The sequence below is a fragment of the Polypterus senegalus genome, chromosome 2 (genome assembly GCF_016835505.1).
Source record: "Polypterus senegalus isolate Bchr_013 chromosome 2, ASM1683550v1, whole genome shotgun sequence".
Lineage (NCBI taxonomy): Eukaryota > Metazoa > Chordata > Cladistia > Polypteriformes > Polypteridae > Polypterus > Polypterus senegalus.
Window position 1 is genome coordinate 80085714 of NC_053155.1, and position 26891 is coordinate 80112604.

Here is a 26891-nt window from a genome sequence, read left to right on the forward strand (position 1 = left end):
CTTGAAGATATTTGAAGTTTAGCATTTAGTTTTGAATAAATAGACTGCAATAAACATTGAAATATGCATATTTGAAATTCAGATATGAATATAGCAGCCCAAACCCATTCAACCATGTCAAAAGCAGTAGTTAACTACCATTAAGGCACAAAGCGTGTTCACTTATATAGACCTACTATTACAGTAACAGTTAAATGGGGAGTACACATAAAAGAAAATCTGCACAAATATGGGACAATGGAATTGCCAGGGTGGTGATTATATCATAAATTTTCTTATGCAGATTTTGTGGGTTTTTTTTCTGTTGGGTAGCAATAATGACACAAGAATGACTTGAGCTCAGATGTTCCCATTCAACAACTACATGCTGAAGGGGTGTGGGTTGTCAGCAAGGGGAGTGAAAGTCACTGACAATTTCTCAACAGCAGTGACCACTGCATGTGTGGAGATGCAAAGGACTAAATGGATCTTAAAAAATGATAGGCTTTAACATATTGAGCGATATCTTCACCTCCTTACTATCAAGTGATGGTTACTTTGTACTTCTGAGCTTCAACAAAACTTCCTAAATAATTATTTGGTCAGATCTGGAATGATTCCAATAACTGTGCTCAAATGTCAATGAATTATTGATAACAACTGACTAGTCTTCCATCTACTGTTGTCTTTTTGTGGATAGTAAAGAATGCTTTTTGACTGCCTTGGTCCATGAGTAACTCTTGCAGTTACATTTTTAAAACAAGTTAGAATAAAGATGGCAAATTTGGAATTCTTTAGTTCTACCTGTAACTTGCTATTTCTCAAAGCAAAAAGTACCACAAACATTATGAATGTCATAATAGTTTTTAAGAAAAATAAAGGAGTCATCAATGGGAGCTGCAAAATACGCTCCTAGTATAACTTGAAAGATCCAACTCACAAAAGCTTGAAACGCCATTTACAAACATGTATGGTATCATCTTGCACTCATAAAGTCCAATAGTTGCATTAAAACCTAATTTCCATTCATCATTGTCTCGGATGCACACAAGATTAATACAAAGCAAGTCCAGTTAATTAAAAACAGTGGACTGGCAAACCTGCCCTAACATGGGTGAAATTAAAGATATTGGGTATTTGTTTCTAATAACAATTTTGATGAGTGCCAAATAATTTTATGTTAAATAAAAATACCAATTGTCTGTATAGAGAAAAAATCAAAAAGTGAATAAATCCTTTAGATTCTTCTGGATATTACTTTTGTAGGCTTAGTTTCATGGGCCAGTAATGTATGTGACTGTCCTTTACACAAATATGCACCTGGAAATAATGTTGTTGGCCTACGCCACGGGTGTCGAACTCCAGCCCTGGAGGGCCGCAGTGGCTGCAGGTTTTCATTCTAACCATCTTCTTCATTAGTGACCTGTTTTTGCTGCTAATTATCTTCTTTTGCCTTAATTTTAATTAACTTGGCTCAGGCCCCTTAGTTGTCTCTTTTTCATTAATTAGCAGTCAAACAATAATGAGACACAAAACAAGCTGCCACATGACCCGCTCACCTGTGCCCATCGCACATTATCTGAAAATAAAGAAAGATGAAGGTCTCGGTAAGATAGATCTCTCAGGTCCCCAAAACGTTTTGACAGTGATCTTCGAAAAAACAGAAAAATCAATGCTTTTGGAAATGTCTGCTGTAGCAGGATGAGAGACGTAACAGGCCATGGAATTCAATAATGGATTTAATTAACAGCAAGAATGGGCTTCTCATTAAGGGACTGGTTGGAGTTTGAAATCCCAGTTTAGCTGGTCACCTGTTGGCTCGTTTCATGTCTCATTCCTTTTTGGCTGACATTTAAAGAAGAAATGAATCAATTCAGAGGACTGAATCCTTAAAAAGCAGGCTATTAAAATGAAGGGAAATTAAGTTAATTAGCAGTGAAAACTGGTCACCGATTAGGAAAAGGGTTAGAATGAAAACCTGTAGCCACTGCGGCCCTCCAGGCCTGGAGTTCGACACCCCTGGACACCATATGAATGTAATATGAATGCTCTCTGCTTAAACAATGCATGGAAATCACAGTAACAAGCAGTGCCTGTTTTTAACACAAAAGAGTTGACAAGAATTTATTTAAAATGAAAGTTGTGTAACTATATTTCTTTTCAATAGTTTACTCTGTAAATGACCCACATAAATATAACAAATTGTTTTGTTTATAAAAGACCATTAAATTAATATGGTTTTATTCCTTGACCTTTTATCCTAATGCAATAAAATCTGAAGTTTTTGTATACACTTTCTAAATGCAGGAGCTCCACAACCTTCATATCTGTATTTGTCACAATGGTTTGTTTTATTTTCTACACTCTTTCCTATACACAGTATTTACAAGATAAGCAAGGTACTGTTTGCTCATTGAAACTTTAAATATTTTTTAAATAAGGAATAGTTTGTAATGATAAGGATCTAAACCCGATGTGACCATTTATTTACTTTGCAGATGCCATATTTAATATATTTAAAGATCATTGAGCATAGAGCAGAAACATTATGTGTATAAAGTTACACCTTACAATATTTTTTATTCACACTCTCTCTTTTATTTACATCAATTTTTGGAGGTTTTTTGTAGTTTGTAAAAATACCAGATGTATTTCACCACCTCTGCTCTAAAGATACTATATGTTAATACAAACTTCCATTTAAAGATATGAGATATTTAGGTGTTTTTCTCAATCTCTGCACTGACTGTACTAAGAAATGGAAAGGGAATCTGGGGAAGTTGTAAAATCAAAATAACAATTCTAGGGTCATAACTGTGAAGACGTGAATAAGGATGTGAATCAAGATTTCTAGCCTAATAGGGGTCACGTAACCAGAGTAAAACTGACAAGATGTAAGTCACAGTAAGGAAGCAGGAGGATGGAGAGGATATTTCATTACCAGAATACACTAACAAGAATAAACACCGAAGGGTTTTTTTGGTAAGAAGAATCCACAATAGATAACCAGGAAATGTATGATGCCGACCTTATACCATCTTGTATAGCAATGGTACAGCAACAGTCAACAAAAAACATGGCCTCCATAATAAAATAACATGGTGCTGCATGAAAACATAATTAATTATCAACATCATTAAAAACTCACAAGGCAGATCCTGCTGTCTATATCTTTTTTAAGTATTTTTGAGTTTGAGTACCTTATCTAATTGTAGCTTCTAGATGGAAAACAAATTTTTTAGAAAACGTCTCAAAACTTGGGACTCGTATGCTGTTTCTACTTTTTGTACAATTCTGAATTCAACATTAGTGAGTCAAGAGATGTTTAAAAAAAAAAAGAAAAGCAGAATGACTACATAAGACAAAGCCACTTTTCCAAATCTGCTTTAGTGCCTTGATGAATTTTAAGCATGTTTTTCTTTCCACTGCTACAAATTCTGCTAGGATTTTTGCAACATCTTCACAACATGTGTGAAAAGGACTGCAAACATCTGTTATCCACAAAACAGCTTTTTCAGTATTCAACAAAATTGACATTTTTCATGTGTTAGTAGCAAAGGATGAAGTTGGATCTTAAAAAATGCAACAATGGCTTAAGAAACTACAAAAAGCAACTGGTGCTAACTACAAAATGACTGCTAAAAGCAGATCCACTCTTCATCGAAGGTGTTTTTCAAATATAACTCTCACAAGGGGCCAAGATTTCTTAAATGAGAGTAGATATTCACTGCATAGCTTTGGTTTATGTGACTTTGTTATTGCTCAGAAGTGAAACCTCCTTTACTATTAGTACAAAGTAACACAGGTCTAAAATTAAATCATTTTCCCAAGTTAAGTCTGATGTCATGCTTAAGAATGACAATTTTATTAATCACTTCAACCTGAATGTTAGTACTAAAAGTCTTCTTTTTAGGGTGAAATCTAATGCAGCCATAAAAGCAAAATAAAACAGTGTTCAGGTATGCTAACTGTAGAAAACTGTAAATATATAAGCAAATGTCAATCTAATAATTTATTTTCTAAATTTGCTCTATCCATTATCTTTTTGTTCCTTACATGGCTGACTAGTTTTGAAGGACAACCTTATCCCAGGCTGGGGTCAGGTGATGTTTTTGGTTTCCAAATTGTGTTAATTAATGTGACTGAGACCCAACATCAACTCAAATTATTTTACATACCTTGTCTGATCTGAAATTTCCAAGACTACCTTCTTATTATTGTGAAGGCTTTATATTTACTTGATATGCAGTTCCAGATCAAGATCATAAAAATCTGTGTATTTAATCTGAGTTTCATTTACTGTTATTAAAAAAGAAAGAAACTAATTTTGGCTAACGTATGCAGTTTAACTTTAACAGAGCATAATGTTGTTAATTATTGAATGGATATATTTTTTTTCCATTTTATTTAATTTTACATTTCAGATTTAGATACAATTATATAATCTAAAAATGCACATGCATACAAGTCCTTCATCAAAATGTGGAATCTGCAAAAATATACTTTTAAAAGGCTCTGTGTTATATATATATATATATATATATATATATATACACACACACAAATATGTCAATGGTATGGCCACCCTATTTAGACTATAGAGATCCTGGGTTGACTTTAATCAAGGTGGGGCAGGGAACTGGGGGCAGGTGTGAATCTCCCAGAGCAGCAATATAATGTTCAAACAAAAAAGATTTGTCATCCTCAAACACTGGATGCCAGTTACCATAGCAACTACAAAAATATGCCCTTGTGCCCACTGGATACAGTAAGCAGGTCCAAAAAATGAACAAAAGAAGAAATTCCAAGTAAGGCATACGATGCTCATCTTTTAATATTCACATTTTGAACACGGAAACAAATTGCATTATAGTATTTCCTCCCAGCAGATGACATGTCATACCATTTCACAGAAAATTCAAACTCAATAGTCTGAATCAAAAATAAAGCAGTTCAAATATATACACAAGTTTTTTTGGGTGCCTGATAGCATTCTGTCAACATGGCAAGTGGCTTTTCAAATGCAAAAACACTACGCCATGCTTGGGTTACTGCAATTCTCTCATCAGTAATCTTTAAAGAATGTATTAAGAAATATCACCTGCTTAAAACTGCAGTTGTCAGAGTCCTCTCTACATGTACAGTGTCAGTCATCACAGCATCTCTAATCAAAACTATATTTACTCCCTGTTTATTTTAAATCATGAGTATGAGCATGCAGGTCACCTGCAAACCCCCACAAATGAACATCCTTAATGTCTGGCTACACAATTCCATTTCATACAGCAGTGAGACTCGTGTGATTCCTGAACAACTTCCCAGCACATTAATACTTTCTGTACGAGAGTGAATGATCCTTGAGAATACCCAATATTTGGAACTCTTTTCAAATGTCTGCTTAAGAATCATCTTTGTAATGATTAAATTGTGATCGCTCACAGTAGCCTCTGTAGCCACATGAAAGATTAATACTTATTAATGCAATAGAGTAAGTGATCAAAGGGGTCAGAACAAACAGGACAATAACACATTATCTCTGTTCAGTAAGTACAACTTTTCCAGGGCATGTACTTATCTTGTAGCTAATGTGGCTGGCTTTATCTCTAGCACCTTGCAAGGATAAACTGTACTGAGCACCTTAAAAATGGATGTACCAAGGATGGAAGCAATTTGAGAGATCTCAGAGGTAATTCAAAAGTGGCTTGATATTGATAGCATAGGATAGAAAAGAACGGTAAACATAAAAAAAGGAAATAACGGGCCAAAGGGGGACCATTTGTTATTTTTGCTTAAAGTAAAAAAAAAGTTATTAATATGTCCAAGAACAATTTCTCCGTAAACAGATAATTTTTACATATTTGAATAAATTAAATCTCTCCTTGTTCTATACAGAATAACCCATAGCTGCTGCCTATAATCTTGTGTTGAGTACGGCGTGCTCAGAAAATGGATGGATGAACTACCTATCGATTATCATCACACCAGAGAGAGCAATTCAGAAAACGATAGTACCCTGAATATATAAATATATGCTGAACATCTACAGTAACTAAGTCTGAACTGTAAGTAAAGCAATATATAATGGTTATGTTTTTCAGTATCAACAATCACTTCAAGAATAAAAATCAAACATTAACCAAAAATTGCTTCTGATTTAACCTCTAGGATTTGAATGGTGCATTTTCTTTCTTGCACCAGTGCAGCTGTAAAGACGAAAACATGAAAATCTTTTAACAGTATCAAAAAAGTACTAAAAATATTTGGAAATTTCCATTTTCTTTTTGTTTAAGCACCGGACACTTTCTACATTTCCATCAACTGAAAGCACAATTCTTTAAATGATAAAATGAAAATACATGAAATATCTCTGTGAATTTTGTTCTTGGTAGAATGCTTCTGTAAAACTCACTTTTCAATAAAAATGATTTACATAATGATGTAATTTCCTGAAAAAAAAACTGCTGTCATGCAAGTTTTGCTTTATCCGGAAAAAAAGATTGTTAAACTTGTTTCCATCCTGAATTTTATGTAAATTTGAAATTATGCCCGTTTGGCATTCTTGGCTTTGCCCTATATTGGCTAGTTTCTAATAATTCTTAGGCCTCTGCTAAATACCACACTTAACATCCAAAGATGACTGCACCAAAATGAAGCAATTGCTCACTTGATATGTCAATGAAAAACTGCCCTTGTAATGTGTCACAACCTGAATGCATGGGAAAGTCTGCACATCCGAAATTTCTGTGAGGCTAGAGTTGAGAACTGTTTTAATGAAAATCTCTGACTAGAACATTTCAGAATGTCAAGATAAACATTTGAAATGCCGTGTAGCTGCATAGGCCACTTGCACTGAGTATAGAGCTGTGGGAATGACATTTGGGGTCAGGTGTGAGGTATACACAGCCACTGGATGAAGAACGATACACAGTTACATCCATTTTCTAAACACTACAGAAGCAAACATGATGACATACCTCAATTGTCTGGTACATTTTATGGAGCAGGAGTACAGCACGCTTGATGTGAAACATATGGCCATTCTTCTCCAGCTGAAGGTTACTGTGATTACATTAACCATAAAGGATGGCCATCTATAATTCTATAGGTGCTTGTTGAAGACTAATGTTTAATCTGAGACATTTAAGTTGGCATATCTGGAAGTGTGCATAATATAGCCATATTCACCGCAACAGCATTATACTGGTAGAATAAAGCCCACTAAATATTGTGAGTACCGATTTTTAAATGAAATTACTAGTGTCTTTTTATAGATGCCCAAGTAGAAATGTGGTTATTTTATTTTCTGAAAGAGACATTGCACATTATGGAAAACTACAGGTATTATGATTTTGACAGGTGATTTACTACAGGAGAGGCAAGTAATGAAAATTCTGTCACAACATCAAACTTATGCACAAATGCATTATTTTTCGTCTAAAAAAACATTTTCACTACAGTTTTTCAAAGAATTCCAAGTATTGACAAACAATATATCTGCAAAAAAAGACTAGAACAAAATTGTATTGAGAGTTGTAAAATATTGCAAAAAATTATTGTTGCATATCCTATATCAACAAACATTTCAAAGCTTTAAAACATTTTTGGCAAAAAAATCTTTTGGATAGAAACCTTGCAAGTAGCACACAGTACCAAATGATTAAACTGTTAAACACAAAGTAACAGAGTCACACTCAGCTGCTAGTTCACTAAGGCCTAGTCCACATTAACACAAATACATTTGTTTTGGCCCTTCATCTACACTGAAACAACATTTTCAACCACCGCAAACATTTCATTTTGAAAATACTCTCCAAAACATGTAAATTTCAAAACACTAGGTTTTACGTAGTAGGGTGAATGGGACAAACAATACATTTTGGAAACACGAGCATATAATTGTTATATGATCAGACACTGACTTCAGTTTATCCCAATCTCATCCTTAGGGTGGGAATGGCCATTCCCTAACTTCTCTGTATCAGCCAACAGGTACTACAACTTGAAACACTCCGATGTTTTGTTGTATTTATTTGGAAGGACCCCCAGTCTATATTGTCTAAAGCTTTAAAACCTCATCCTAGCTTATAACCTTTAAAAGCAGTTGTATTTCATTGTCTTTCCATTTAACAAAAAAAAACTGGTTTGTTTTTCCGTGTTCTTTTGGGGTTTTGATTTGCTTTAGGTTTAGTCCTTAAACAAATGCTGCACTTGGCTGACAAACCACACATGCCCAATGAGCAAAATTTACATGATTTTGCCATTTCAATTTGAATAAAAACTTTCATAAAAATGATCTGAAAATGCTAGTGTGAATGAAAAACTAAAATAAAAATGTTATTTTCAGATCGATTCATGTTATCCATGCTAGTGTGGACTAGGACTGTCAGATAGAGCATTGCTTTTCAAATACGATTTGAATTTATTAAAAAAGGCCTTATTCAAAGGCAGAACCTGACACTAAATTGTAAAAGAACAGGTTATTTGTTTTACATACACTATTTTTGAAATGATATGACTCCAGATGAGCGATGTAAAGATCTGTTTATTCACTTCCATGATCTTTTTTTAATTATTATTTAGTAACTGTTTATCTTCATTGGTAAAACTTAGAGCCAGATCCCTTCACAATGCAGCATTTTTTGATTTTTTATCCCACCAATGAACTAATAGTATAATTTTGCATCTGATTCTGTCCCATTTATTCTTAAACGTATGATTCCAGTGTCAGCCAACACGCCATGTCCCACAATTACTCTCGGTCTTATGTAATTAAAAATATTCATGCCACCCTTATTAAAATTTACATTCATCTATAAAGAAGAAAAAAGTAAGGAGATTGTGTGGACCCTGACTTGATACTGTGACAATGTCACTTTTCAGGGTGGGTCCACAGCTGCCTAACTGGCTTTTAATTCTGAATGGAGCCATACAAATGGTACCCTGACACTTCCCATTGGTCACCTCCAAAATAATAAAATAAATCCTCCTTTGACCTGCTTGCTTCTTGCCTGCTCTTTTACTTCACTCTCTGTTATCACTTACTAACTAATTCATATTGCTCCTGATCTTAAGCCATTTTTGTTCCAAGTTCTGTTCTGACTTACTCCCCAATGTCTAGCACATTTAGGTAGATGTGAACACACCAATCACACTCTGATGCAAACCAAAGAAACTGTACCAAGAACTTTGGAAATGATGGACTTGGGTGCGGTGGCATGTAAACCCTGGAATGGTTTGCATTAGGTATGAATGTGATCTTACATGGGACTGAGCTAAACTACAGGAAATACTGTACAGTATGGGTACACTTGTGTGTGCTGTGGTAGTCATGTTAAGCATCTGCTGTCAGTAATTATGGAATCTAATTTACAACATAATCAGTCGATGGGTAACATAGAGCATTAAAAAAATATGCACATACTGTAGGTCCAAATGTAACAATATTCGCATAAACAAATTACACAATTACCATTCAATCTGAGTAAGCCTAGCATGTGATTCAGTCTCAGGGCCTCACTCGAATTGCAGTGCCCTGTCAGACCAACGATCAAATCCCTTAATGTTAAACCACCATGAAAGTGATGAATGCAGGTCGGCAAGGTCTTCTCAATGTTATTGCTTTTTGATTGTGATGTACTTATAGATACAGAGGCAGACTAACTTTGACATATGTAGATACTATGAAACAAAAGTAACAGATATTTATAAGAGCTAAGACAGTAGTCGTGTGATTTGAGATAAATGAAATTGAGGTTATGACAGCTACTGGAGAGTAAATACCTACCATCATACAGTTAAATGAAACTCACCTGACATGGCTACTGTCATAAAACTGAAGCACATCAGTGTTTGCATTCAACACAAGCTTCTTTTGTACACGTGCTTATTTGAAATATGTTTATTTTCGTACCATTTATACCATTAGTCTTCCAGCTATTTGATAACAGAATTTTTTTCTTATAATGCTGTGTTTGGTAAATAAACCAAATAATGATGGAAAATGTAGCATTACATAAACACAACTGTTGTCAGCCGTCTATGGTACTGTAATGGCACTAAAAAGTTGCATCAGCCAGGGATGAGTCATGCATAGTATGAGCAGTTATTTTATCACTAGCGGCAGGGGAGCATATTAAAAACAACAAGCCTGCAATGCTGCAGACAGAATTCCATCTAGTACAGCACTGGATAGCAGTCCTTCTAAGGACAGTGGTCCACCTAAAGCTGTCATGTAAAGATCCACTAGGCACTCAGAGCCTGTACTACCATATTTTTCCAAGAAAAAATAATATATTTCTGCCGATTTCTGAAATTTGTGACACATCCATGGAGTGTTTATTGATAAATTTAGTTCTCTTAAAACTTTGCAGTGTCAAACACAACAAAACTATAAATTTAAACAAAGCAGTGAATCATCCCCTAAACTGATACAAAGCAAACAAACTAGAAGTGTTTGGCACAGAAGCACAATCTCTCACCTCTGACACTCAATATTTCAACAGAGGTGTCCTGCGCCTTCACAAAAATGTGTTCCCCAACCCTGCTTCTCATTCCTCACAGCCGTCCATGCAGCAGATAGGCACGTCACAATATGTTTGTAGAACAGGACACCAGCGGAGTGCTACAAACGGGGCCCATACGACATTGTCATAAGCACTTTAAGCTTTTCAGATGCACCAGTTTAAATTAAAAAAAATATTAATAGTTAGCGCTGCTGCCTCGCAGTTAAGAGACCTGGGTTCGCTTCCCTGTTCCTTCCTGCGTGGAGTTTGCATGTTCTCCCCGTGTCTGCGTGGGTTTCCTCTGGGTGGTCCGGTTTCCTCCCACAGTCCAAAGACATGCAGGCTAGGTGCATTGGCAATTTTAAATTGGCCCTAGTGTGTGCTTGGTGTGTGGGCGTGTGTGTGTCTTGCAGTGGACTGGCGCCCTGCCCGGGGTTTGTTTCCTGCCTTGCGCCCTTTGTTGCCTGGGATTGGCTCTAGCAGACTCGTGTGACCCTGTAGTTAGGATATAGCGGGTTGGATAATGGATGGATGGATATTAATAGTAATGTAGTGAAGTACGGTGCTAGCACATGTGCACACCTTCTCTACAGTACTTGGCTGAAAACAAGCCAAGTGGTACAGCTGATCAGGATTTCAATAACAATAATAGATCAAAATATTTTTAAGCCGAAGGCAATTCTATCGTAGGACTGTGAGAAATGTAAAATTTCCTGGTGATTAAGACTTACAATTTATTGTGTACAGTACAAAATGATGATTAAAATCTTGTAAAGCCAAAAACAGAAAATGTTTCTGTTGGGCACGTATGTAAATTCTTCATTTTAATGCATGATTCTGGCTTTCAGAGTGGCACAGGACAGTGGGCAGGTCTCACTAAGACTCTAAAAAGGGCAGTGCATGGTTTCAAACTCAAGACCATACTGCCTTTTAAGGCAGGTAATGCAGAGACTACCTGATAGATACGGCTCTTTAACAATGGGTTCTAGCCTACATTGTGTAACCAAAGAAGGGCCATCTCTAACTAAAGTTTTAAAGCTGTCTCACGCCAGAGAAGTTCTTAAGTCTGCAATCAGTTAAAGCTCATTGTTAGAAAGAAGAGGCCAAGAGAGACAAAGACAAGATTAGAAAATGGAAAATGGATGGACTTGACAATATCTTTGAAAAGCAATATTACTATACAACTTGCAATAAAGAATATTTATGTATGTACTGCATTTCAGATAAATTGTAAATTGTTTTACTTTTTTTCTTGGACTGCAATGCCACTTATTTCAACAATCTGACTGCCAGTGTTTATGAAAACTGATAATAACATCACAACAGACCTTAGTATTTATTCCAAGGTGACATTCTGTCACTATATCAACCAAAATCCAACCATTCAAAAGGAAAAAAGAGCATATGTTTTTTCATCTAACATCACTGGTTGTGGAAAAAAAACATTCTAACTATTAATGAGAAAAACAACTGCAACAGTTTTGTTAACTTTCAACAGGACTGAAAAATGCATTTAATAAGCTGACACGTCACGTCCATTTGTTTTTCTCCCATCGTGTATTTTTTACATTGAACTCTGTGCAGTGATGTCAATGTCCACACAGTATGAACAAACATTTTTTTCTTTATGCTTCTCTAAGCTTTTCTTTTACATTTTTTAAAATGTTATTCATTTACTTACAAAATATTTACGCTAAAAGTGGAATCCATCAATGTACATGACCTGCAAAGTACCATCACATTCATTAGAAATAACAAGAATTCAACGCTGCTGTTCACTTCTAGCTTTAAATTTCAATAAAATACAGACAGTGAAAAGCAAAGATGATTTAAACAGGTGGCGGTACAGTCGACCAGGCTGACAGGCAGATGACCACAGAGATGCTAACAGATGCTCAGTTTTCTTGTTAAACTACTCCTAAGAATTAATTCTACTTAAAAAAAAAAAGATTAGCTGTATTACACAACCAAAGGACTATAATTAACCATATTCATGCATATGTTCTTTTTTAAAACTTTTATCTTGCATTATAGGGTTGGTAGGAGTCAGAACGTATTTTAGGAGCATTAGCTGCAAAGCTGGAACTAAAACTGGATAGAAATTCAATGAGGAAAACTGACACAACTACTCATATTCACTTACCATATGGTGGACCATTCCACAGTAGACAATAATGGTAACCTTCTCATACTTGTGATATTGCAGAAAACCAGACTACCTGGTGAAAACGTGTGCAGGCAAGCAAAAGGACATGGAAACCAAATAGTCAAAATCTGTTTACACAGCAGCCAATATCAGGTATGTATTGGCTGCTGTGTAAACAGATTTTGACTGTTTGCTTTTGTTATTTAACCCATGACTTAGACTTTTGTTTAAAGTTTTCTCTTCTTGTCGTTTCTCCCTCTGTGATCATTAACAAAGCATTTTACAATGTTCATATGTTTACAGCATTTTGTATTAACAGGCAATACAGCAGTATATTCAAATTGTACACTGAAACCTTGTAACTTGATAGATGCCATTTAGATTAATATTTGAATTGAGATTTATAATTAATTTTTTGCATCTATGACGAGAAGCATTTTCCCAAGAGCAGATATAAATCGTATTTTAATTGCAAATCTATGCTGAAGGATGACGCCAAGATTCAAATAAAACGACGAGTCTGCTTATTCCGAGTGAAGGACATGGTGCAACAGAGCTCTCTACAGCCTAGTCAGAAAGAAAGTACAAGACACCTGTGGTCTGGATGTCAGTATACAGTACTGCTCACTTCTAACCTCCTGTATGCAGCAGCATTTTGGAGCAGTGAAATCATATTATGTACTGTACATAGCCTAAAGAATTTTAATGCAAAATGCAATAACTCATTTGTAGTATCTGCTTTAACTTTAAGCTAAATCAAAAATATCATCAACAATACAACACAAAACAACCAAAGCCTGTATTTTTGAATGTTGAAGATAATACTACACACAGAGCTCTTCAAAAATTTTCGTTTTATTTGCATACTTTCAAACGCCATCAACATAAACATGTAAAACTGAAGCTAAGAGGGTGAAGTGAATTATTCAGACTCACATAGCGATTAAGTGGTGGAATTTAAACCAACAGCTTTGTGGTTTCCGATCCAACTCCAAAACCACAATTCCATACAGTCTATTTCTTGGAATAAATATTCAAGCAGTGTGGTCTAGTGGTTAAGGATTTGGACCATAAGTTGAAAGGTTTGCAGGTGAATTGCACTGATTGACTCACAATGTGACCCTGAACAAGTCACTTAACTTGCCTGAACCCCTATTACTAAAAAAATAAGTAAGTGTACACACACACACACACACACACACATAGTATATACATATATAAACAATTGTAACACATAGTAGCTATGTACTTGTAAAGCATCTTCGGATAGCGCTAATTATAGAAAGGCACTATAACAAATAAAATGTCTAAAACTATAGACAACGTTTAGTTGCAGTTAACACAAAAGGTGTTAGAGTAAAGAAAGGATGTGTTTATCTAGAGCCAGACTAGACAATGGGGATCATTAGTTACGACTACTGGTCTTAGGACTGGTGATGCACTAATGGCTATGCATTGAGACATGCAGTCAGAAGTACAATAAAGGGTGATTCCAAATTATGTTGACAGTAATGGTACTGCTATGTACATACTTATGTACAATTGTAGTGGACAATTTATGTGCCACATATGGTACATGAGTCGAACATGATGGCGAACAAGTTGAGACATTCCTGTAAATCAACTTGCACATATGAAGTACGTTTTGTGAATAAATTGTTTCCGCCATTCAAATGTTAACATAATTTTGACTCACCCTGTAATGTTACATAACCAACCAATGAAACATTGTCTCTGAAGAACATGACAAGTCATCTATGGTTGTAGACTTTTTTTAATTGTGCCAGGCAAACCTACCATACAATTGGCAACAGGAGTTTCTCGATATATCATTTTCTGGTCAGAGAAAAATGATAAGCAAATACAAGTAAAGGTATTAGACACCACTGCACCCACTGTTACGGAATATTCTCCAAATGGTAATCATTACCTATATATGTTAACTGTGTGATCACTAACCGACATAGAAGAATAACTTACAACTGTGGATGTCTCTATATTAGTCTAGCTGGCATTATTAACTTGTCAGTGGCTGTCCACTTATGGTCTTAGTCTGGGGTCACTCTACACAACTTTAACTTAGAAAGCATGGCATAAATCGCATGGGATGATGGACTACAGGACTCCCACACAACTTTCCAGCACAGTTTTAAGCATTTTGCCAACTTTTCATAGCCAATTAATGTTCTGCCTAACCATACTGATAGCTACGACAGATGTTTTCCAGGTATGGCAAGTTCAGCTTCATCTTTTTTCTTTTTATCACTTTTGCGGTGGTGCAGTAAAAACAACAGACTAGGCAGACAAGCCGTTCATCTGCTTCAGTGGTTATTCCTGGATTCAGATCCAGATTAAGTTCCAGTCATTAAGTGTCTGCATGTTGCAGTTGCATGAGTAACTGTGCCCTTTGATGGACTATCACCCCATTCAGAACTGGTCCTTGCATTGTACAGTTTTGCTGGGATAAGCCAGCACTTTAACTCCGAACTAGGATAAGCAATTCAGAAAATATAAAGAGAGGTTTTGCTACATTCATGCTATTTATCTGTCCAAATAAGGCAGGAAAGCCACTTAAAGAGCATGCATTTTAGTTATATTCCTGCAAGAACTTGAGTATGAAAATCTACTGTTTGAACACAGTTATTTTTAAAATCCTGTAACCTACTTCTCATATATACAGTATAAAGTATGTTTGTATCTTGTAAAATAATCTCATAATTTCAAGATTACCTTGTGATTATGAAAATCATAAAAAGGTGCAATATAAATTAGGAATGATACTCTTTCTTCAAAAAAAGAGAGAGAAAGAGAAATGTCTGCTCTTCAGGCAGAGTCATGTTGCCAGAGAAATTAGGTGAAATCCCATCAGAAGACTTTAATAACAAGTGATGGAATTTGACCAGATGGATTTTCTTCCCAGTGCTATTTTAAGCCAGTTACCAATCCAGAACTGAAATATTTCTGTCCTGACAGTCTCAGGATGTAAGACTTTAGTCAGCCAATATAATGCATACATCAGCCTTGGTGCTGGTCACCTGTAGGTCATAGTTTCACTGGTATCTAACCTCCAAGAATGTGAAATGGGGTTGGTAACTCCAAAACAGACTCCTGATATAAAGTGAGGAATTTGTGTTGATTAAGCATTATGAAAGAGCACAGAAAAAGTAATTTAATGTACATTAGTAAAAGTAACAATTGTGCATTGTGGTCATATAATTTCATACAATGTACATTCCTGTACACCAGTATATAGGGAAGGCAATGATGAAATTGAAAGGGTTAAAAGAAAATAACAAAAAACCCTACATGACACAGCTGACAGTTGGATCGGTGGAAATAACGTTTGAAGCAAGTTGTAGTATTGAACACTCATTTAAGAAGAGTTACACTTCTTGTTTAACCCCAAAGAGCAGTGACTGGCTATAAAATAAACTTATTTTGTTTCCCTGCATTGTTGATATCATACCCGACAGACACATGATCAAGGCCTAGCAGGCCAAAGCTATGATAAACACACAGTACACTACTACTATTTTCTGGCATATACAGGAAAGAAACATACTGGCACTGCAGCATGAACGGAATGGCTTTAATTTACTTAAAAAGTAAACACCTCTCAAACAGAACAAAATGTTAGCGCACTCAGTAGAAATTGTATGTGATGCAAATAAATATTTTTTTTTCTTAAAAAGCCCATGTGAATGTAGGTATACTTTTGATCCTCGTGTGACAATGAAGTATGGCCTTGTATGCATGCACCTGTTGTATTCCTTCAGCATGTTTGCTGTGAAATGTTTGGGTGCACATTGCATCTTTTTTCTTCTTTAGCCTTTTCATTTTGGTGAGCTGCAGGATTTCATACCAAGTCTAATTCCAAGTTTTAAAAGATAAATGAGTGCAAATTTACTTTTATGTATGTTATTTCTTTATATATGTTTATTGATTGGTTCATAGAATAAACCTTATGCTTTGAGCTTCTAAAAAGAGAGTCTAAACATATGCAGTTCTGATGTTGATTTCTGATAAGCAAAATAAAGCGGCATCTGCTCTATAGTATGATTTATTATTTTTCAGAACAGGACAGCCAGTGGACAGCAATATATTCCTTAACATAGAGAGTATAACTTAGAGGAGCCTTTGCGTGACCAGCTGAACTCCCACTCTCATGCGTGCTACCTCCATTTTGAATTGCCTATACAAATAGCATATCTGCTAAGGTGCATACCTGGCTTGAAGCAACAGAATACAAATTTGCATTAGCTCAAATTAGACAAACTGGTGTCTTCTCACAGGAAGGACAGCACAATATGATTACTGCTTTAATGATCACTCTCAGTTAACAATAAAATGCGTGACTTAACACCTTTGATTAGACTCTGCTAACATACCCCTTGCACTATATATCTACAGTAACAATAGTACTTATGTACATCAGTGACTAGACCTACACAATATCACAATAGGGTAAAAGAGCAAAGCTTCCTGAGTGAAACAAATAGTTGTTTTCAGATTCTAACTTTGGCAAATGTTTATGAGTATGAAAGTGGAACAGTGACTGTCTGTTCTACATTAAACCTTCACACCAGGTAGCTCATGAAAATTGTCAATAGTCAGAGGAAATGAAGGAGGTACTGAAATAAACCCAAAACATAAAATCAAACAACAGGCAGACTAACCATTGCTACCACACCATTCAATCATTTGGCCCACTCACATATGTACCCACAGTGTCTTAAAATTGATTTCAAAACTCCAAAAAGAATATTGTCAAAAAAAAAAAAAAGAAAATTGCAAGTGATTTTAACCAGTTTAAAAGTAATGCCCTTCGAGACCTCTTGGGTGGATTAAATGGGCTTGAACAGTGAATGAATGAATTAAATTTAACATAATACAGAAGTTACTGCTTTACATTAAATGCTTATTTTTAAACTGTTTTTATTAACCTTTTTTCTTGAATTACTTTATACATGTGTGCAATACTGCAGTGGGCTGTGCCCTGCCCAGGTTTGTTTCCTGCCTTGCGCCCTGTGTTGGCTGGGATTGGCTCCAGCAGACCCCCGTGACCCTGTTTTAGGATATAGCAGGTTAGAAAATGACTGACTGACTGTGTGCAATATAAGGGCTTTTGCTGATGTGCAGTAGCATATTTAAACACAAATATCTTTATCAAAAAGCAGCACATAACTTAACAGAATTACACTTCATTATCAAACTCAAAACATGAAGTATCCCAGCATCTCTTTTGATTATTTTTCTGCATTCCTTAAGGTGACACTTTTGAAAGTGTGTTTTCTGCATAATTCAGCCTGCATAATTTACATATTTTTTAATAGCCATTCAACCTTGTTCTGCATAGTGTTGCTTATAGAGCATATCAAGTCCTATGACAATCACTTTGGCCGCTCGTTGACGGAGCACTTGCTCCAGTATATAGTTAGAGGGATGCGAGAGACCAAAAGCAGGATTCCAAAATGGTTTAGTGTTATATCTGAGGGGCTTATAGTGATTTACACCTGTAAATGCTTTTTTTCAAAAATATCTTTCATCCAATGCCTGCATATATAACAAAGTCCACAGAACTAGAAGAAGCCCCTGCACAATCAATCAAATCATACTGGTGCATTGTGGGAAGTGCACCAAATGACCAAAAGCATGCCCACTTGCACACACCCCCTAACATAAAAAAGGAATCACCTATCAACTAACCACAAAATCTAAATCAGAACCAGTCAGCAATGATATCAATACATTACTGTTTATAACACCAATTCGGCAAAAGTTGGGAATATGAAATGAAAATGAAAACAGAAAGCAGTGGTTTCAACTTTGACTTTGACTTATAATCCATCATAAACAGTATAAGGACAAAATATTTCATGTTTAGTCTTTTTATTTTTTGTAAATATACATCCATTCTTGTCATTGAGGACCCACAACACATTCCAAAAATAAGAGATGGAGCAATTTAGAGCCAGTGAGTTAAAATAAGAATATTATGATGAGAGTAGAAGCAGATGATATTCAATGTGTGATTGTAATCCTCCTTTGGTATAAAAGCTACGTAAAAGAAAGGTCTATTCCTTCAGCAGCAAAGATGGAGCAAGGGCCACCAATTTTCCCACAAGAGCAAGAGAAAATCACTCAAATGTTTAAAAACAATTTTTCTTAAAGACACATCAGAAGAGATTTGGATATTTCATACTCAGCTGTGCATAATAAAATTAAAATATTCATGGAAGCTGGAGAAGTTTCAGTGCATAAATAGCAAGGGTGCAAGCCTAAGCTCACTGTCCATGATCTCTGATCCCTCAGACGGCACTGCACCAAGAACTGTCATTTATCAATAAGTGATATAAACACATGGGCTCAGGAATACTTTGGCAAACCTTTATCAAGGAGCACAATATATATTTATATCCACAAGTGCCAGCTACAACTGTACTGTGTAAAAAGTACAGTATTCTGCATGTTAACAGTGTCCAAAAGTGCTGTTGGCTTCTCTGGACTCGGAGGCTTATGGCATGGACCATCACACAGTGGAAAAGTGTATTATGGTCAGACAAACCAATTTTTCAGGTCTTTTTTTGGTAGGAATGGATATTGTATCTTCCAGGTCAAAGAAGAAAACAACCATCCAGACTGTTATCAGGTAAAAGTCCACAAGCCAGCGACTGTGTTGGTATGTGGTTGTGCAGAGCCCTGGGCAAGGGTAACTTGCACTTATCTGAAGACATTATTGATGCTGAAAAAGTACATACAAATTTTGGAACAACATATGCCGCCTTTAAGACTGTATCTCTTCTATGGACTCCCATGTATATTTTAGGAAAACAATGCAAAAACCACGTTCTGCATGCATTACAAAGGCAGTGGATGCGGCTGCTGGCCTGATTGTAGTCCTGACCAGTCCCCAACTGAGAATGTATGCTGCAATTTGAAACGCAAAATGTGACAATGAAGACCACGTGCTGTTATACACCTTAAGACTTATTCGCAAGACAAATGGGACAAAATTACACCTGAAACAGTAAATAAATAGGTGTCTGAACATTTATTAAGTGTTGTGAGAAGGAAAGGCAAAGTTACAAAGTGGTGAATTCTTTACTGTCCAAACATTTTGAAATATGCTACAGATATCAAAATCAAAGTAAGTGTTTACTTTTGAAATAAAAAAACAGTAAAATGAATCAGTTGTAACATCAAATAATGGGATGTTAAATTGTTTTCTGGTCAAATGTCACAAACTATCATTTACTGGTCGATGCTTTCTGTTTTTATTTGTATTTTCATACCGTCCCAACTTTTTCCAAGTTGGGGTCGTACAAAGAAGAACTTAACCCCTTTTTCTTAGTTGCAGGTGCTGTACCGGTCATTGTGTGTCTTAATGGCTGCTGGCATGATGTCGCCTTGCTAAAATGAATTTTGACATAGGCGTGAGAATCACAATCACAAAGCATCTAATTGGTCATCATTGGTCAGATCTCAAAAGAAGTGATGTCAATTTCAATTCATTGTTGCAGTACACAGTACAGCTAGGAAGAAACTGGGTTCAAAACCATGCACAGATTTTTGCATAAGCTACAACAATTAAAATTAGTATCTTCTAAAATACAGAGCACATACAGTATAGGATATATGGGACTGATCAAAGAAATATGGGGTGATTGCTCACTCTATTAATGGACCACCAGTCAAACATACCATATTCACATGCAACACACTCTGTTATTCCAATTCATATTCATTCATTATTTAAAAAAATGTGTCTTATATCCAGGATGGAAGCCATGATCTCCAAAGTGAATCCACTTTAGACAGGTGGAAAACATTTCAACTCCACACAAAAGGCACCCACCAGGAATCTTAAGCACTCTGAGACAGAAATGCTGCCTACTATACCACCATACCATACCCACACCTGGTCAGGAACTGTAGTGCAGTGGTCCAGGCTTTGGACTTCAAACCCTGAGGTTGTGGTTTCAAATCCTTCTACAGACACTGTATGACCACGAGCAAGTCAATTGACCTGCCTGTGCTCCAATTGGAAAACCAAAAGAAATGTAACCAAATGCATCATACAGTAAATTAAATTTAATTAAAGATTAAAAACTGCAGCCAGTAAATGATCATATTTTTCCAAAAAGTTTTCTAAGTGCATTTCACAAGTTGTTGTCTTCTAGTAAGTAGCTACCTAGACAATGACCAAGTCACACATGAAAGGATAATCTGAACTATTATTTCAGTTTCACTACTAATACAGCTGGCAGATCTCACCCAAAAAACACACACACACTTCTGGTAAGACTCTTAGACTCCTGATTATGCCCATTTTAATTACCAATAGTTAATACTTCCACTACATAACTCAATAAGCAGATTGCTAGAACAGCTCACCACTATCATCACCCACCCATTGATACTCACTGGTCTACATACAGCAGAGGCTTCTGGAAGCAGTTTCTCGATCTGTTTTTGGATCTTTCAAAGTCAGCATTGGAATGAAATTCACTTTCAAACACTCTGAAAAGAGATTAGAAACATATACTTCAAGTTAGCAAACATGCTGTACAGATAGATGGCTGTTCAAAGTGTATCCTTCAATTGAATAACTTAATATAAATGTCAATAAAACAGTCCAAATACATTGTGAACCCAATGGCACATAGACCAGACAGACAAGTTGACACCAGATTAAATGTTAGATAATCCACATTGTGTCGCAAAAATGCTCTTAAACCACACATCAAATACAAGACATGCTGTTGGCTTCATAAGCATTTGGACAGTGACACATTCCTCACCATTTTTACTTTTAATGCAACCACCATGTATTTCAAATTAAGCAATTGTTATGTGATTGAACTGTAGACTTTCAGCTTTAATATAAGGGGTTTACCAAAAATATTGTGTTAAAGCTGAAAGTCTACACTTAATCACATAATGATTGCTTTATTTCAAATCCACTGTGGTGGCCTACAGAGTCAAAATTATGAAGCTTTGTCACTGTCCAAATACTTATGGACCTAACTGTAACTTCATACCCTTTAAATAGTTTTCTTTCTCAGTTTAACTAAAACACTAAGGAGGCACTCTGAAGGTAAGCGGTATGTATATCTGATATTTAAATTGCACCATGAAACTATATCTTTGATATTTCATTCCATTCCGGTTCAATTTCAAACAACCTGCCATGGAGAAACTGTTTCTTCTTAGTAAGAAGATGGAATCTTTTATATAATGGCAAGGAAGTTTTTAAAATATAGCAAGTGTGGTGATGAAGCAGTGTACTTATATTTAGCTACTGTACACACTATAAGAAAATAAAGAGAATGCTGGGATGAATTCAGTATAGTATGAGTAAGAGAATATTATGCTATAAATAGAGGTTAGTCAGATTACTTTGGCCATATGGCCATTTAATGGCTTCAAAACAGATAATAATAATGATAAGAAAGGTTCTTTAAATAAATAAATACATAGATAAATACATATATATGTACGCACACTGTGGTCGGAACACAAACCAGAATGAGTAAAAAATAAATGCAACAGTTCCAGTGAGGCATTATGCAGGTGGATTGTTGTTGGTATGAAGGAGCCCCAGTAGCGTTTCTGACACACTTGTGAATAATTTGTTGTCTGAAAGTACTCAGTTGTTTCTGTGTCATAGTTAGAATGTATGACATTGTTCATAATGACACTCATTTTTAGTTTTAATTCTTTCCTCTGCTGTTACCTCCAGGGGGTACAGTGTGTATCCCATGACTGCGCTTGCCCTTTTAATTAGCCTGTTGACTCAATGGGCCACTCTTGAAGTGATGTTACCACACCACAGCATAGAAAATCTCCTGGCCATAACAGAGATGTATAAGGTGTGAAGGATGTAACAAAATTCATGGGACCATAAAAAATATTTTGTTATACTGAAATTTCATTATAACAACTAACTGCAAAAAATATATATATTTGAAAATGAAACATTAGATGTACAGTTGTACTTGAAAGTTTGTGAACCCTTTAGAAGTTTCTATATTTCTGCATAAATATGACCTAAAACATCATCAGATTTTCACTCAAGTCCTAAAAGTTGATAAAGAGAAACCAGTTAAACAAATGAGACAAAAATATTATACTTGGTCATTTATTTATTGAGGAAAATGATAGAATAGTACATATTTGTGAGTGGCAAAAGTATGTGAACCTCTAGGATTAGCAGTTAGTTTGAAGGTGAAATTCGAGTCAGGTGTTTTCAATCAATGGGATGACAATCAGGTGTGAGTGGGCACCCTGTGTTATTTAAAGGACAGGGATCTATCACCGTCTGCTCTTCACAACACATGTTTGTGGAAGTTTATCATGGCACGAACAAAGGAGATTTCTGAGGACCTCAGAAAAAGAGTTGTTGATGCTCATCAGGCTGGAAAAGGTTACAAAACCATCTCTAAAGAGTTTGGACTCCACCAATCCACAGTCAGACAGATTGTGTACAAATGGAGGAAATTCAAGACCATTGTTACCCTCCCCAGGAGTGGTCGACCAACAAAGATCACTCCAAAAGGAAGGTGTGTAATAGTTGGCGAGGTCACAAAGGACGCCAGGGTAACTTCTAAGCAACTGAAGACCTCTCTCACATTGGCTAATCTTCATGTTCATGAGTCCACCATCAGAAGAACACTAAACAACAATGGTGTGCATGGCAGGGTTGCAAGGAGAAAGCCACTGTTCTCCAAAAAAAACATTGCTGCTCGTCTGCAGTTTGCTAAAGATCACGTGGACAAACCAGAAGGCTATTGGAAGAATGTTTTGTGGACGGATGAGACCAAAATAGAACTTTTTGGTTTAAATGAAAAGCATTCCAGCATAAGAACCTCATCCCATCAGTGAAACATGGTGGTGGTAGTATCATGGTTTGGGCCTGTTTTGCTGCATCTGGGCAAGGACGGCTTGCCTTCATTGATGGAACAATGAATTCTGAATTATATCAGAGAATTCTAAAGGAAAATGTCAGGACATCTGTCCATGAACTGAATCTCAAGAGAAGGTGGGTCATGCAGCAAGACAACAACCCTAAGCACACAAGTCGTTCTACCAAAGAATGGTTAAAGAAGAATAAAGTTAATGTTTTGGAATGGCCAAGTCAAAGTCCTGACCTTAATCCAATCGAAATGTTGTGGAAGGACCTGAAGCGAGAAGTTAATGTGAGGAAACCCACCAAGAGTTAAAGCTGTTCTGTACGGAGGAACGGGGTAAAATTCCTCCAAGCCGGTGTTCAGGAATGATCAAAAATTACCGGAAGCCTTTAGTTGCAGTTACTGCTGCAAATGGGGGTCACACCAGATACTGAAAGCAAAGGTTCACATACTATTGCCACTCACAAATATGTAATATTCAATCATTTTCCTTAATAAATAAATGACCAAGTATAATATTTTTGTCTCATTTGTTTAACTGGTTTCTCTTTATCTACTTTTAGGACTTGAGTGAAAATCTGATGATGTTTTGGGTCATATTTATTCAAAAATATAGAAAATTTTAAAGGGTTCACAAACTTTCAAGCACAACTGTAACATTTTTTATAGAAGTACGAATACAGAAAACATTTTTTTTTCCCTGCCGAGGCTGGTGCCCTGCCCAGGGTTTTTTCCTGCCTTGCGCCCTGTGTTGGCTGGGATTGGCTCCAGCAGACCCCCGTGACCCTGTAGTTAGGATATAGTGGGTTGGATAATGGATGGATTTTTTTTTCCAAAAAAAGAAGTAATTTTTGACCGCACGGAATTTTCTTTAGCAGTATTCATTATTACATTCTCTACATCATATATTTTTTAAGGAACACTTTCCGGGACATCAGTGCTGGATGATAAATAATCCTAAATCTTTTTTGTTCATCCACAGCTTCAGAAAAGGAAACCTTTGTAACAGGTGGTATTCTATTTTCATCATCTTTTTCCTTGCTTTCTAGAGTTAAGATATTTGGAGCAGACGACTGTAAATTTTCAATAATGTCCTTATTAGTTAGCTTGCTCACATCATTAAATTATTTTCTGCGTCAATGTACCCCTAATAAATTGCACTGTCCACAGCTATGGAGCTCCACATTTCTCTCACTTCATTTTCTGCTCTCTTCAAAAGGTCTGTTCTAGTCATCTGGATTTCAGTTTTGATTTCAATAATCGAGGCCTTCATTTAAGAATTGTTGTTGCTTTTACTGACCACCAAGTTTCTTTGATATCAACTTTTTTGTTGTCTTGTCAAACTAGGTTCAATAATATTTTTTTATTAAGTTGACTCCTGTAATGCATTTTACAGCATGGATAATACCAAGAACCAAAGGCTGCAGGCCTGCTATACAGTTTGGTGGTAAAAATTCAACTCTTAATGTTTTGTAATTCATATGTTAAATTATGTTCTGAACAATCATCAATCAAAATAAATTTTTTTCTCCTTTGTCTTCTCATTTGTGCGTCCAAATCTTCTGCAATTCATTAAATATTCCTTGTGTCATCCAAGCTCATTGGCTTGCTCGATAATCATCGTGAAGTGATCACAACATTCTTAAAAAATTGTGGATATGCATATCTTCGATTAATCAATGGTTTCAGCTTTTCTGTACCTTACACGCTGCAGCATCTTCTTTGCATGAATCTCAGTTAACCGTTAGGGTACGATGTGGAAGCAATTGATAAAATAACCGTCTGATCTGCATTGAAAATGTCATTACTACAGTATTGTGTTCTGCCACTATTTTCTTTATATCACCAGCATGTCACTCCATAGCTTGTTCCAGTGGTGTACTGTTTTCTTCTCCATAAATTTCCCTGGAAGTTATTCCACAGCATTCTTTAAACCTGTTACGCCATCCGACACTTGCTTGAAACATATCAGCTTTCAACAGTTTTTAAATTCTAAATCTTTTCCCATATTATTGGTCCACTAATTGGGATATTCTGTGCTCTCAAATCTTGCAACCATGAAAATGTAGCTTTATTGATGTCATCATGTAACACGTTTCAAAATTTTTTTTGCTGTGGCCCCAAAGCCTGCTATTTAACTTTGTCTTTTAGTTTTTTTCCTTCACAATTGTTGACAGCATTGAAAGTGTGATGCTGAATGCTTTCACCTCGTCGTTTTTCTTCATTCTGGAATTAAAAGTTTTCCAGGATTTTTCATTTTTCTTTCAGTGCAAACTGACACCATTTCTCACTTTTTTTGCTCATCACAAAAAAACTTTGACAAGTGCTATTAAACTCTAACGATACTTTACTAGTACGTGGCAACACACACAACACAACTACCCATGTAGATGTTCAGTGGAGCACTGCCTCAGAATTGGGCTATATGATGTCACTTACATTCTAGCCGAGTCTCACTGAGACTGCCCTTAGGCCGGAAATTTCTCAACAGACTCTTTTGGTCTAACAAGAAAGAGAAACCCTTTTGCAGGGTTTCCAAAACTCAGCGAGACATTAAGTATTTTTTGCATTGCATTATTATCTTCAGTGGCCATTTTTGGTTGAAAAAAGTTTGTTAAACTGAAATGTACTTTTCGTTAAAATGAAATTCGTTAAACATGATGTTGTATGCATTTTGTTCAGTCCAACAAAAAATATATTTATTATTCTGAAAATTTTGTTACTTCAGTATTTGCTATAATGAGATTAGACCTGAATACAGTAGCTCCTCTGTATTACAAGATCAGCCCAACCTGTCATTAATGTGGACCTCCAAGTACTTGTAGGAGTGGACCACCTCAAAATCCACTCTCTAAATAGTGAACGAACAAAGAAGCTCTTTGGAGCAGTGCAAATCAACAACCAGTTCCTTGGTTTGGCTGAGATGCAAGACAATTCATGTTATCCTAAAAACACAGTTCTTCTCCTGTCTCACCCTCCTTATCAATATACTCTTTAAGTACGGAATCATTTGAGAATAGTAATAGGAATGTGGCAGTGTGACATTTGCAAATTAATGTAACATTTCTACACCTGCTTAGTCTAAATCAAGGTAATTGAAAGATGAAGCTTATGGGCAAAATGCAGGGAACAGCCCTGGGCAGGGTCCTAGGAATCATGGCACAAACTTGCAACATGTTTTAAGACTGCAGTTTCTGCACCTGCTATGTACCGTGATGCTCATGAGAGAAGCCAGCCAGGGAAGAGCAGAAGAAACCTTCCTATAGACCTTAAATATGTTTCCCTAGGCATTTACTTACTCTACTTCAAGAAAATGATTGACACGAAATGGAAACACATTGCCTCCATCACTAA

General features: G+C 36.0%; 1 protein-coding gene across 4 annotated transcripts in view; it reads right to left on the reverse strand.

Annotated features, from left to right (window-relative positions):
• zbtb20 (zinc finger and BTB domain containing 20) overlaps positions 1-26891 on the reverse strand; it is a 299188-nt gene that overhangs the window by 146235 nt on the left and 126062 nt on the right. For all 4 annotated transcript variants that reach the window (XM_039744085.1, XM_039744084.1, XM_039744081.1 and 1 more), the window contains exon 3: positions 21052-21147. The gene's annotated coding sequence lies outside the window, so the exon portion shown is untranslated. The remainder of the gene's footprint in view (positions 1-21051; positions 21148-26891) is intronic.